Below are 12,752 nucleotides of genomic sequence, written 5' to 3'. Positions count from 1 at the left end.
TTGTGTATAGTGATAGACAACTACTGCGTAATAATTAGGATGCCGAAAGGAATCATCAGATTGACCCGTGTTGTGAAAATTAGCATACATGTATAATATCACTCTGACCCATTTAGCAATGTTATATATATATACGGTCATGTCATAAATGTTGTAAGACGAACGTTATTGTGGCGTCGTAGATATTAATGACGTCTGTGATGTTGTATGATTATCTCGGTTGACACGTCGAATCCAAGCCTGATTCGCCACTCTTACATAAAACAGAATTGAAACTAAACAAAGTAATCCCAATTTTGACCCAGAGCTTAAGCCATGGCTATTCTCTCAAGGATTCAATAGATTTAGAATTAAATAAACAATGTTCAAGAAAATTTGTAAGATTTTTCCTTGTAAAGGAAGTTGTTGATATCTTCTTGGTGCCCCTGGACTCTGATCTGGTGGTCATTTATTGAGGTCAAGGTGCACTTTAAACTAAGCACCATGGATGCCCTTTTTCCTGCAGGGGCGTAGGAAGCGGGGGGGGCAAACATGTCTTTTTGCCCCCCCCCCCCATTTTCGCCGAGTGAAATGTTCTAAAAATTCACATTTGAAAGAAAAAAGGGTCCTCCTACACATTTTTGAACTTTTTAGAAAATATTTCGCTGCGCGTTTCCTAAAACATTCAAGCATGTAATGTTCAAACCTTTAATAATGAAAATTCAATACACACGAACTAGACTAAAAATGTCCATCAAGGAATTATACTATTACAAAAAATGCTTCTTAAAAGATTTATTTGTTTATATGTCTTAGCAAGACAATCAGTTGATTATTATTTTGAGTTACACAACAATGTGCCGATGGTGTGAATCCGGTATGTTCAAATCCCTCGGACCCCCAATAAATATGTAATGATATATGAAAAAAGTAAATCAAGTATCTCCTGTGGGTGCGGGGCGGGGGGGGGGGGGGGGGGGGGGGAGGGTGTGTTATGAAATTATGAAATATTTCATCTTAAATTCCTACGCCACTGTCCTGTCAGAATCACTGAAGTTTTGACTATGTTTTGATTAATACTAGTTATGTGATAAATAGAATCTTACACTCATGGCTACATCATTTGAAATTTATTAAACTTAAATTTATAAAATTTGAAATACCACGAGCCTTTAAGGATATTTTGACATTTTATTTCCAAAATAACAACAGTTTTCTGGGTTTTTTTAAAATATCATACAGTATCTAGGTAAAAGGAGACCTAGTTATAACACTCACTATACAGTAGTGAATGTCAAACTTGTAACAGCCTCATCAGCTTGAGAAAGGTTTTCAAAATTTTTCTAAATCAAAAAAACAATTTAAAAAAAAATTTGATACATTGAAAGCCATTTCGGTTAAGGTATAGACTTTTAAATATATGATTTGCTTGCTGTTGACATTTTTTTCATCTGTGATGAATAACACTTGGAAACGGTAACTATTTTAAATACTAGTACCTATATATATATATATGTAGGTAATCTTCCTCAATATAAAAATTAAATATGATTAATAAAACAAAAGACTGAAGTATGAAAGATGTACCAAGTAATTCATTTCTGCGTATGAATAAAAGCTACAAATAGATCCTTTAATGTGATGATTTATTTAACTGATTTTCATATCATTCAGCAGTATCAAGGATTTAAAATAATTTAATTACCTGGTACCATATGTGTTCCAATTAGGATGTACAATTCGGATGTAGAATAGAGTTCTCTATTTTTATTAGTTTAACTTCCTATTAACAGTCATGCAGGGTCATTTAAGGACGTGCCAGGTTTGATGGTGGAGGAAAGCCGGAGAACCCGGAGAAAAATCACCAACCAGCTGTCAGTACCTGGCAAATTCTCCACATAGGATTCGAACTTGTGACCCAGAGGTGGACGGCTTGTGGTAATATGTTGGGACAACTTTACCACTTGGTCACCGTGGCCCCACGAATAGAGTTCTCATAAAAGGTCTCATAAAATGTTATGATAATTAGAAAGATTGGCACCTAATATAACTCATTACCCTAATTGCCCAACATGAAATTCGAATTAGCATTATACATTTCCAAGGCATTTCTTGATTAAGCACTATATTGTTAAATATCTTATGCAAGTACATGTATGATCAGATGCATGTATACCATCAAACAACTGACTTACTTGTAAAAGGGTACGTGGGTTTTAAATTAAAAACTTTATATTCTTTAAATGTTCATATGAACAGTTTTCATTGGGATTGGGTAAAGGGAGGTAATTGGCTTATTATTTTTTAAGGTATATTTTCTAGCAAAATGCTCAATATCACTAAAAGAATTGCAAAAACAGAGAAATTTATGTTTAGTTTTGGATTGAGTATTCGGTCATACCAATATTGTCTATATTTTGACATTTTTTTTTATCTACATATGGAAAAACAGTTTCTTATTGATAAAATGGGGGTAGCAGAGACTTTTACATGATTATTCGTGATGTACATGTATAATTACATGATATTTTTCAAATCTTTGATGCCGTGTCATTATGAAACGATATAATCCATATTAAATGAATTCTGGTTATTTTATATTTTTTTTTATTTTTTTTTTATTTTTCAAGACATTTTATAGTACATAACATAATACAGGCATATACACATTCACTCCGACATCCCATATACAATATACATGTATGTATAGTAATTGCAATCATATGATGTACATACATACATTTATACATCTATTACATAGATTTATACATTTTCTGGGTTATTTTAACTTGATTATAGCAGTAGTTTTATTTTGGTTTTTTTTTCTCTGTAAAAAACTGTTTAACATTTCTTGTTCTCTAAAATGTATGTATTTGTAAGAGATTGAGTGCCAGCCAGGCGATATTGTCTGTTATTACCATTTTTTTACTTTTTTTTTCGACAAAATGGGGGTAGCTAGCAGAGACTTTTGCATGATTATTCATGAAAATGCATATTCCAGGCAGCAATAGCAATTATGATGAACTCCTTGCTTAATTGTATGTCATAGGGACAATTATAAAATGCCACATTCAAGTTTTAAGTCTCCCTTTATTTAAGAAAATAGCAGAGTAATAGCCTAATCCTTCTCCATTCGCCAGGGGTTACCATCACTCAGGGGTTGGTTTGAAGTTGGGTGTCACTTTCTCTGTAATCTTGAAAGGAAGTCTACGCAGGACTCGGTTTTGAGGTCACCTGAGATGAAGTCTCCAGTGACCTAATCTAATTTTGCAGAGACCTTTCAAGGCCAAAGGTCAATCAAAATTGTGAATTATATGGTCCCCTAGGAACCTGAGGGTTGGGGCCAAAAGGGGTCAATTAGGCTAAAACTTCAACAATCGTCTTCTAAAATTCAAGAAATAGTGGAATCAAATACTCTTCATAGATGGAATCACGTGGGGAGGGGGTCAAGTTTACTATAGTTTATTTAGGTAAAACACATTTTTGAACATTATTTGGTCATTTGTAAATAGAAAATGAATCAGAATTATCAGTATGAAATGGTCAATGAATCATATTAACATATTTCCCATAACTGACCCCCAGGGGCCTGAGGGGTGGGGCTAAAATGGGTCAAATAGGATAGGCTTAAACTTCAAAAACTTTCATCTAAAATTGTGGAAATGGTAGAATCAAATACTCTTCATAGATGGAAAGGTCTTAAGGTCCTTTACAATAATCATGAATTATATATGAACCTTGGGGTCTCATGTTTTCCCCTCGGGAGGGGTCAAGTTTACTATAGTTTTTATAGGGAAAACACATTTTTGAACATTATTTGGTCATTTGTAATAGAAAATGAGTCAAATGTTGTCAGAATTATCAGTATGATATGGCCATTGAATCCTATTAACAAATTTTCCATGACTGACCCCCAGGGGCCTGAGGAGTGGGTCCAAAAGGGGTTTCTTTTAATTCATAAATGCTTTTTAAAGATTTGAACCAATTTTGCAATGTTCTTTCTGTATCAGCACTCAGGTGACCATCAAGGCCTCTTGGGCCTCTTGTTTTCTTCTGAACTTCATCCAATTTTACTAAGAGATATTAGTCCATGGGTGGATATTACGTCAGTGATAGTAACCCCTGGAGTATTGAGGATGTAGCCAAAAATGATTTCTGCAAGCCTGTGATTGGTCAGTTTGTGTCTTCTGAAGTGGCTCCAAGTTACTATGAGATATTCCAAGAGTGGATATTACGTCAGTGATAGTTACCCATGGAGTTAGTATTGAGGATGTAGCTTAAAAGGATTTTTTAATTTTTTGATTACATTCCTTTATTGGTGTTTTTATAGACAATCAATTATATTGTATCTTTCAGGTTAACTGCCAGTATATATTATACAATGAACTACCAAGGTTGTTTAAATAAATAACCTTGACCTTTATTCAAGGTCACAGGGGTCAAATAGACTAAAATCCTTAAATGACTTCAAGCTCTGGTATATTTTTAGGTCATCTGACCCGAAGGGTCAGGAAGATCTATTGTCATCATGCATCGTCCGTCATCGTGCGCCGTCTGCAGTCTGCAGTGCGAAACGTTTTCATTCAAATGAAAGGCCCAGGGTACTGATATTTGGCCTGTAGCATGCTGGGATGAAGGGCTACCAAGTTTGTTCAAATGAATGACCTTGACCTTCATTCAAGGTCACAGGGGTCAAATAGGCTAAAAGATTTTAAACAACTTCTTGTGAATAACTAAGAGGCCTAGAGATCTGATATTGGGTCTGTGGCATGCTAGAATAAATGGCTACCAAATTTGTTCAAACAGATGACCTTGACTTTCATTCAAGGTCACAGGGGTCAAATAGGCTAAAAATGTTTAAACGACTTAATGTGAATAAGTAAGTAGCCTAGAGACCTGATATTGGGCCTGTGACATGCAGAGATGAATGGCTACCAACTTTGTTCAAATGAAGGACAATGACCTTCATTCAAGGTCACAGGGGTCAAATAGGGTAAAATCTTTTAACGTCCTCTTGTGAATAACTAAGAGGCCTAGAGATCTGATATTGGGTCTGTGGCATGCTAGAATGAATAGATACCAAGTTTGTTAAAATGAAGGACCTTCACCTTCACTCAAGGTCACAGGGGTCAAAAAGGCTAAAATCTTTAAACGACTTCTTCTCAAGAACCAAAAGGCCCAGGGTACTCATATTGGGTCTGCGGCATGCTTGGATGAAGGGATATCAAGTTTGTTCAAATAAATTATCTTGACCTTCATTCAGGTCAAAATCTTTTAAGGACTTCGTGTGAATAACTTAATGGCCTATAGAGACCTGATATTGAGCCTGTAACATGAATGACTACCTTGAGACTGGAAATTGGATTTGCAGCATGGTGGGGATCAAGGGACCTTCATTCATGGTCTAACTCATTAAATATATCAGGACCTGGACTTCTTCTAATAAATGATTTTTTTTTATTTTGCCTTAACTGTGTGCCACTACTTTATTCTTTGAGGTGTTGTATTGTGCCAATAGTCAGATGACCGTTAAGGCCCATCGGCCTCTTGTTCATAACCTAATGGAATTGGTCCCGTTTAAGGGTAACAACAAGAGTTATCTTCCCTTTCTCTTCTCTTCATTTCATCCGCGACACTCCTTCAGGTGTCGCCCAACTAGTTACGTCAAAAACATGTAAATATGTTATTGTATAGTACATGTATTTTTCTTACGAGCGTTTCATGGCAAAGAATTAATCATTACGTGTTCTTGTGTTTGTAATTAAATTTTAAAGCTGAAACAGAGAAAATGAAAAAAAAACAGGATTTACATACCAAACAAAGATTTCTTTATGGGGAAATGATTTTGACGTTTACCAAACCTGAGTTGATACATGTAAAATCCATCCAAATCTGAGAAACTCGCGTTCTGTACCACGGACTTTCAATCTTCTATTTGTATATCAAAGTGTATATTGTTTGAACTAATGACTTGCGGATTTAATAATTTAATGAAAAAGGTTCAGTTGTTTTCAACAACAACACAAACCTCCCACGCTCTTTCCGTTAAATTCAAATATGTGACTGTAGTCTTTAAAATATCGATTGCTCATCAAAAAAGTCTTGGTTCTCTAAGGACGAAAACATGCATGATATTTATATCGTTCCCTCCTTGTAACTCAAATGTGAAGTTATAAACTATAATGTGTTTGTTCCAGGGCATATCGACATGTAGGCCTATACGCTGTGTTTTAATGCTCGTCTGCTCACTCGTAACGTTAACAGTAATAAATAGTAGCCAAGAGGAGATTGAAAGAGTTACAGTCGTTAATTACTGTATCATTTAACTAGAGATCCATATGGACAAATTTACCTCTGAATTAGGTCAAGTTTTCGACCACTTGTCACGGCATTTCTTCGATTTAGCACAAAGTCCAGGTAAAATATCGCGACGCCATACTTGTTTACCGTGGATTCAAACACACAGCTAACCACCGATACAATTCAAGCGTTTTTCGGAGAATGATTACCATTTCGACGTCATCGTGGTTTTTAGGCTTTCGATACAGTATGTGTCCAAACCTTGTTCATAAGGTTTGATACATGTCTCATAATCGTATGCTGAAAACTAGCAGTACAATTATTTAGACCAGCATATCTACGCGACTCCAAATTGTGTGCTACATACTCAATCCATCGAAAATAACTTGAAAAGCCTTTGGAAAAAACCAGCAAATTTTGCAGGAACATTCCTATTGATTTCAAGCTGTAGTGTTTTAAACTCATGGCTTGAACAAATGTAAATTTGATTAAGTATAAGGATAAATATATATATAGTAGTATCATATTCATTGTACGTGCAGAATTTTAATAATTACTTGTTTGGTTTTAAACACAAAATCTCAGTCTTTGGACAGGTATAAAAATATCGATATACATGTAGTTTACACATTAAAACGATTGACAATTAAAACACTCTCGTGGAATTGATATGATGCCAAAAGAATTCAGGCTTATTTTTATCGTAGAAGAAAATGTAAGTAAACCATCTGAATCAAAATTCAATTCAATAAACCGTTCTCTGTGTTATATGGTACAATATTGTACAAAGAACCCCATTCCCCCATCCGTTAAACGCCAAGTATCTTTTTCATTTAAAAAAAAAAAAAAAAAAAAACAAATTTCACGTCAAGGAGAAAACACCACGTGGAAATTTCTTTGGGATTCCGAGAAAGGAAAGATAAAGGCCTAATGGATGCAAGCTGAAGCCGTACGTATTGGGCCACGTAGGGAAGCAACATGGGCGTGAAAAATCTAAAGATCATTGTCAATCTTGTGACGGTGTCAATGAACTACAGTTTCGTTAAGATCTTTGTCTCTTTTTCTCATAGAAAAAAACATTTAAAGTGTTTATTCGCCTCTCGTATTTTTAAGTTTTCTATATTTACCGACTTATGTTAAGTTCATAGTCACAAAGTTATTGGATAATTCAGTATTGAGGTTATTTGATTGTAAATATGTATAAGGATGTCAGACAACAAGATGATTCTTCCTAGCCTATTAATTTTAGTCGTGTTTAAAGTTTGAAATAGCTTGAATATATCAATTTTATTCCAATCTGTACGGGTATCGCGATGCTCGTCTCGTGATACATGTACGTAATAGCTGATGTTAGGTACGTGATAAAACTCGGGTATCCGATATTACCCGAATTATTTTAAGCATGACGTTGATCTGTTGCCGTTTTTTAAATGCATGATATTTCTTCCCTCTATCAGAATGGTATGCGGTGATTTTGGTGGATCTGAAGCATCGTGTATAGCCTATAACATCCATATTCACACATTGTTTATTTTATAACGGTTTGTGAAAATTACATGAAAATATCACTAGAAGTTTTGGTATACTGTTACAAAGGCATTTCAGTAATCAAAGATGATCGCAACATCGGCAACTCTAGTAGCCAGTTCATTAATTGATCAAAACTCGTTAGAATAGGGACTCCAAACTCATGATTTGTCTTTGGAGAATGTTTTGATTTTTGTTTTACATCCATTAAAGTTTGATTCTGAACACGTATGATGATCATTACACGCCAATACGCATGTAATATATAAATAAATTATTATGTATATTGCACGTATTGTAAATTGTGATTTGTGATGACACTAATTTGTTTTTATCGATTACATATACATCCGTGGGCCATCGTTCGCGATCGGATGCCGATATAGTCAGGAACAGACAAATATCAGTCCTGAGATCAGAAAATGGATTTGTAATCACCCTTCATCGTACGAGAAATTCAGATTCCAAATCCTGACCGTGTTTTACTAAAGGTTATAAATATACATGTAGATATAAAACAAGTTTCACAAAAAGTCGTAAGTTTATAACGTTCAGTGCTAAATAAACACACGTATACTTTGGAGTACACGTGGAATTAAAAGTAACCTACTTTACAATGATTTAATTATTGTTTTTGTTACCCCAAATAACATCTAGCATTTGGTTAAACATTGTACAGGGGTGGATGTAGCTGCAATATTGTAGCTCAAAAGACTTTAACGTTAGACAGAAAATGGTGTCATCCTTAGAGCTACTGTACAATTTGCGCCTATAACTGCTAATGGAGGAAAGTAAGTAATGGTTATGTAAACGTTTATTAAAACGTGTGTAAGCATTTTATCATACATGGTTTATATCTCTTACCTACTAGACAATAAAACTGAACCATATAGAATATCAAATTCTCGGGGAGACATTATATTTTTTACATATAGCATATGAAGGTCTTTCTGAAGGGAATTTGTACGACAAGTCTATAAATTGTGAACTTCATGTCTTGTGGGCAGGGCGGTAGATATTAATAATGGTCGTTATGTTTGTTATGGAAAAATTATATATAAATGCATGCAGGTATACGCATAAAATAATTGGAAGCCTACAAAAAAAAAAAAAAAAATAGAAAGTTGTGCCCGAGTGATTTTCTGAGGCACTGTTCCACTAGGACACATAAGCACCATTTCCTACCCGGCTGAAAGGTATATAGTAAGCTTGGTACATATATTCGTTCTAGCGTGGATGTAGTTTTACCGTTAACTAAGTAGATTGTTTTTAGGTAAAACAATTTAATATTATTACTGTTACAGACTTGAATCGTATGATAGAAACAGCAACTTCAAACCACCAGCTGTCAATCTCCCAGACCCATTGGAAGTTGCATGGCCTGTCTCAGGATTCCAACAGCTTATGCCCTCCAATAGGCAACATATCCCGAAGTTATCCAGGGAACAAATTGAAGCAAATTTTTACATAGGCTTGCTGATATGTATAGCAAGTTGTTGACAGACTAGTTCCAAAAGCCTATGATTTCTGCACTATTTTTATTTTATTCTGTATGGCTGGTTGGTAATAGAAAATTTAATTAAAAGCCCATCTGCATAAATATATCACAAACATTGCCAATATATTAAATCCTGAGATGAATTTAATTTAATTTATACAAGAGATAGAGATGTGTTCAATGCTATATTTATTATTTTATCTAAGATCATATTGACTATTTCTTTTGCATGTATGCGAAAATTTTTTTTTTGATTTTCAGTAATTTTCCACAATATATTTTCATTCAAGTTAACACACAACTATAAGCTTAGTATTGAGAAAAAATCAGGAGATGTCTTGTGTTCACACAGTGAATGTTCAGCTGGAAAAGGAACAAATGGCACATGTAAACACTTGGCTGCACTTCTGGTGATGTTGGAAAAGTTTACAGACTGTGGGGAACTAGCAATTGAAAGAACATGTACTGAGATTTTGATGCTGTTCAACAGACCGAAGCATCTGCATAAAGGTACAAATTGTTGAACAAATATTTCAGACATACACAGAAAAAATACCACAAATTCCTCTTGGTGCTACAATATTTATTTGCATACCAGTATTTGATATATACTGTTGTTGATGGTATTAAATAATTTTATGATTTGATAATGCATAAAAATCTGACACTGGTAAACACTATCAGCAATAAGCTGATCGTGGATAGAGAGAACATTTTGTAGCATAGGAGAAGCATTTATCTTTATTTAATAGGCCATGCTTTTGATCACAAGATATGTATATCACAATATCACAAAAAAGTTTTCATTTTCATAATGAAATTAAATTAAGAATCTGATATATAACATATGAAGGTACTCAAATCTAAATAGAATTAAGACAAGTCATTAGAGTTTTAACAATCCTTTCAGTAGAAAATCTGGAAATCTAGATAAACAAATTCATAAATTATCATACCTCCAAATACATGAATATTCCATAAAATATAGGGTCTCCTGTAAAAGTAGAAAATCTCCAGAAAAAAAAGGAAGTCGTCAGACTCAGACTTGCTACACGACCCACGTCCCCTTAAGTATAGGAAAATGGAAGGTTATCAGGACAGAGTACGCAACCTGCTAATTAACTATGCCTCACAATCATCAGCAAATATTGCATTCCGGTATCTGTATAAGAGAGCTGATTTGAAGGTAATACATAAAATAAATTCAATCTTTTTCTCATTTTTTCACACTTTTCGAGAGATTAATTTGATCTATGAACCTTTAGACTGACATATATATGTTTATTATTCAAATAATGTATTTTTTATGTTTATGTAGTAAAACAAAATATATCTATATATTTCCTGTTGTCTAGAAACCTGACCATGTTTTAATATAATGCAATTGTTTGTGTGAAGCTGGCAACTCAAATGAAAAGCTATCAGTTTTGTGCATTTGGTAATGCAATAATGTAGCAACACATTTTTATTACAGACTGTAGTTTGCGATCATGACTACCTGTCTCTTCCGTAAACCGAATTTTGGGTTGATGAATGAAAAATGGGCCCAGATGCGGCGATTATGACCTCAGAATAAATGGCGTTATAAAGTTACGCACATTTTTTGCCGACGTCACCACGTGTATTTGCGGAAACTCTCAAGAAACTACCGTTCATTAAGCCCGCATTTTATATATAATTTTTACAACCTGTACACTATCAATACATAATATGTAGGGTAGACTTGTGAGTATCAGGTGATCAGTATATACATGTAAGTACTTTCTAACAAAAATATCAATAAATGAATTAATACAGCTGCGAACAGCATATTAGAAAAAATATTGAGATTGTTTTTCTCTTCGTTAGTTGAGATAACAATTAATATATTCATGGAAATAAATAGAAGATAAGAGTGAAACAAATCCTGATTTTTATCAATCAGTAGTTATGCAGTTATTCGACTGAAATTCCAATATGCCACATATCAGGGGATCCGGCCAAAATATTTGTAATTGATTTAATACAGTTAAACATTTTTTAATCTTATCTAGCAATATTGTTTCTCCGCGGATATTCTGGAAATTTCACAGGCTTTGCTCTTTCACAAGTTAATAATATTTTGAAATATGTCGTAACATATTTAAAATAAAACATCGAAAATCAAAGTCGTAAAAGTCACTGAAATTATACCGAATACATTGATATACATGAAGCAAACATATCACGAGTGCGGAAACTTAACATGAAAACAACGGTACGTTGCTTTAAAGACACAATAAAGGCAAGACAATTGTGGTAGAAGTATTTCTTCAAAATTTTAAGAGGACAAGGATGCAGATTTCATCAGCCGAGAATTGAACTCTGTAGACGAACCAGAGGTGTTTGGCTCAATACATATTATTTTCTCTTTACATGTATACATACCAAACACCTGTGGATGATCTCTAATTTTGTATGCGAATAAGTAAAGTTTCTGATCAGTGCAAAAGATGTATGTCTTTTTGTAGAACTATGCGACGATGATAACAAGTAATGCGGTATTTATAGTGGACGTCGGTATAGTTCAGTACTTATGTTTTGGTCATCATAACCTCTTCGATTAGGCTTAAGATGTATTCCCGGCATGAATTTTGGCCATTTTTCCTGGTCTCCGGTCGGACACCAGACATGGCCGGCCGATGGACGGGACTCTCAGACAGCATCGGGGATGTGCAAGAAGAGTTTTAATTCGAAGTAAGAATATCTCCGGTGTCCCGTAGAATTTCATAATCGGCCACTTATCCTTCACATATCGTTTAAAGTTATATGTGCCGTATTTTTCATAGTCACGAATCAAGAAGAGCTTTTAATATGTTATTCAACTACAAAAAGTTACCAACATCTTGAGAATTACAATACTTTCAATGTATAGGAATTTAATTTTACAAGTACAAAAATGACTGAAAATGATTTTTGGCAGTACTGCCAAAAATCATTATATTAACATCTTCAGTGTAATGAAATGAGTTCATACGGTCAGACCATGAAACCATCTTGTTGTCCACAATTTCATTGCACATTTTTACAGTATTATTAGTGATTGTAAAGTGATTTCTGAAGGTATATGTCCATCTAAACATGTATAAGGCATAAAAACAAGAATTTCACAGTGCATAACCAATGTGTTCTAACTAACGTTTATAAGGCATTACATATGTATGTCTGTCAATTTGAATGATTTTCACAGCTTTATTCATTAAAAGTTATGGTTTTTAAATAGATAATTGGAGAAAAAATTAACATGTCCAAATTTTTAAGCATCGTCCGATATCCGGCCGGGAATCGAGCGGCAATCACATCGCCCGACATTTGGCCGGGCCTGGCGTACAAGTGTCCTTTGTTGTCCGTAATCTACTAAGGCGATATTCGTACGATGTCCAGTGAATAGGCCGGTTATCGCCCGGACATATCATATGATAATCGACCG

At 34.4% G+C, this 12,752-nt stretch overlaps 1 pseudogene; it reads left to right on the top strand.

Moving 5' to 3' along the window:
- Positions 1 to 4,760: 4,760 nt before the first annotated feature.
- LOC138312219 (uncharacterized) lies at positions 4,761 to 12,535 on the top strand (annotated as a pseudogene).
- The last annotated feature ends 217 nt before the right edge of the window (positions 12,536 to 12,752 follow it).

The sequence above is a fragment of the Argopecten irradians genome, unplaced genomic scaffold (assembly GCF_041381155.1).
Source record: "Argopecten irradians isolate NY unplaced genomic scaffold, Ai_NY scaffold_0253, whole genome shotgun sequence".
NCBI lineage: Eukaryota > Metazoa > Mollusca > Bivalvia > Pectinida > Pectinidae > Argopecten > Argopecten irradians.
Note: the sequence above shows the minus strand (reverse complement) of the source record. Positions and strands in the feature narration are given on the sequence as shown.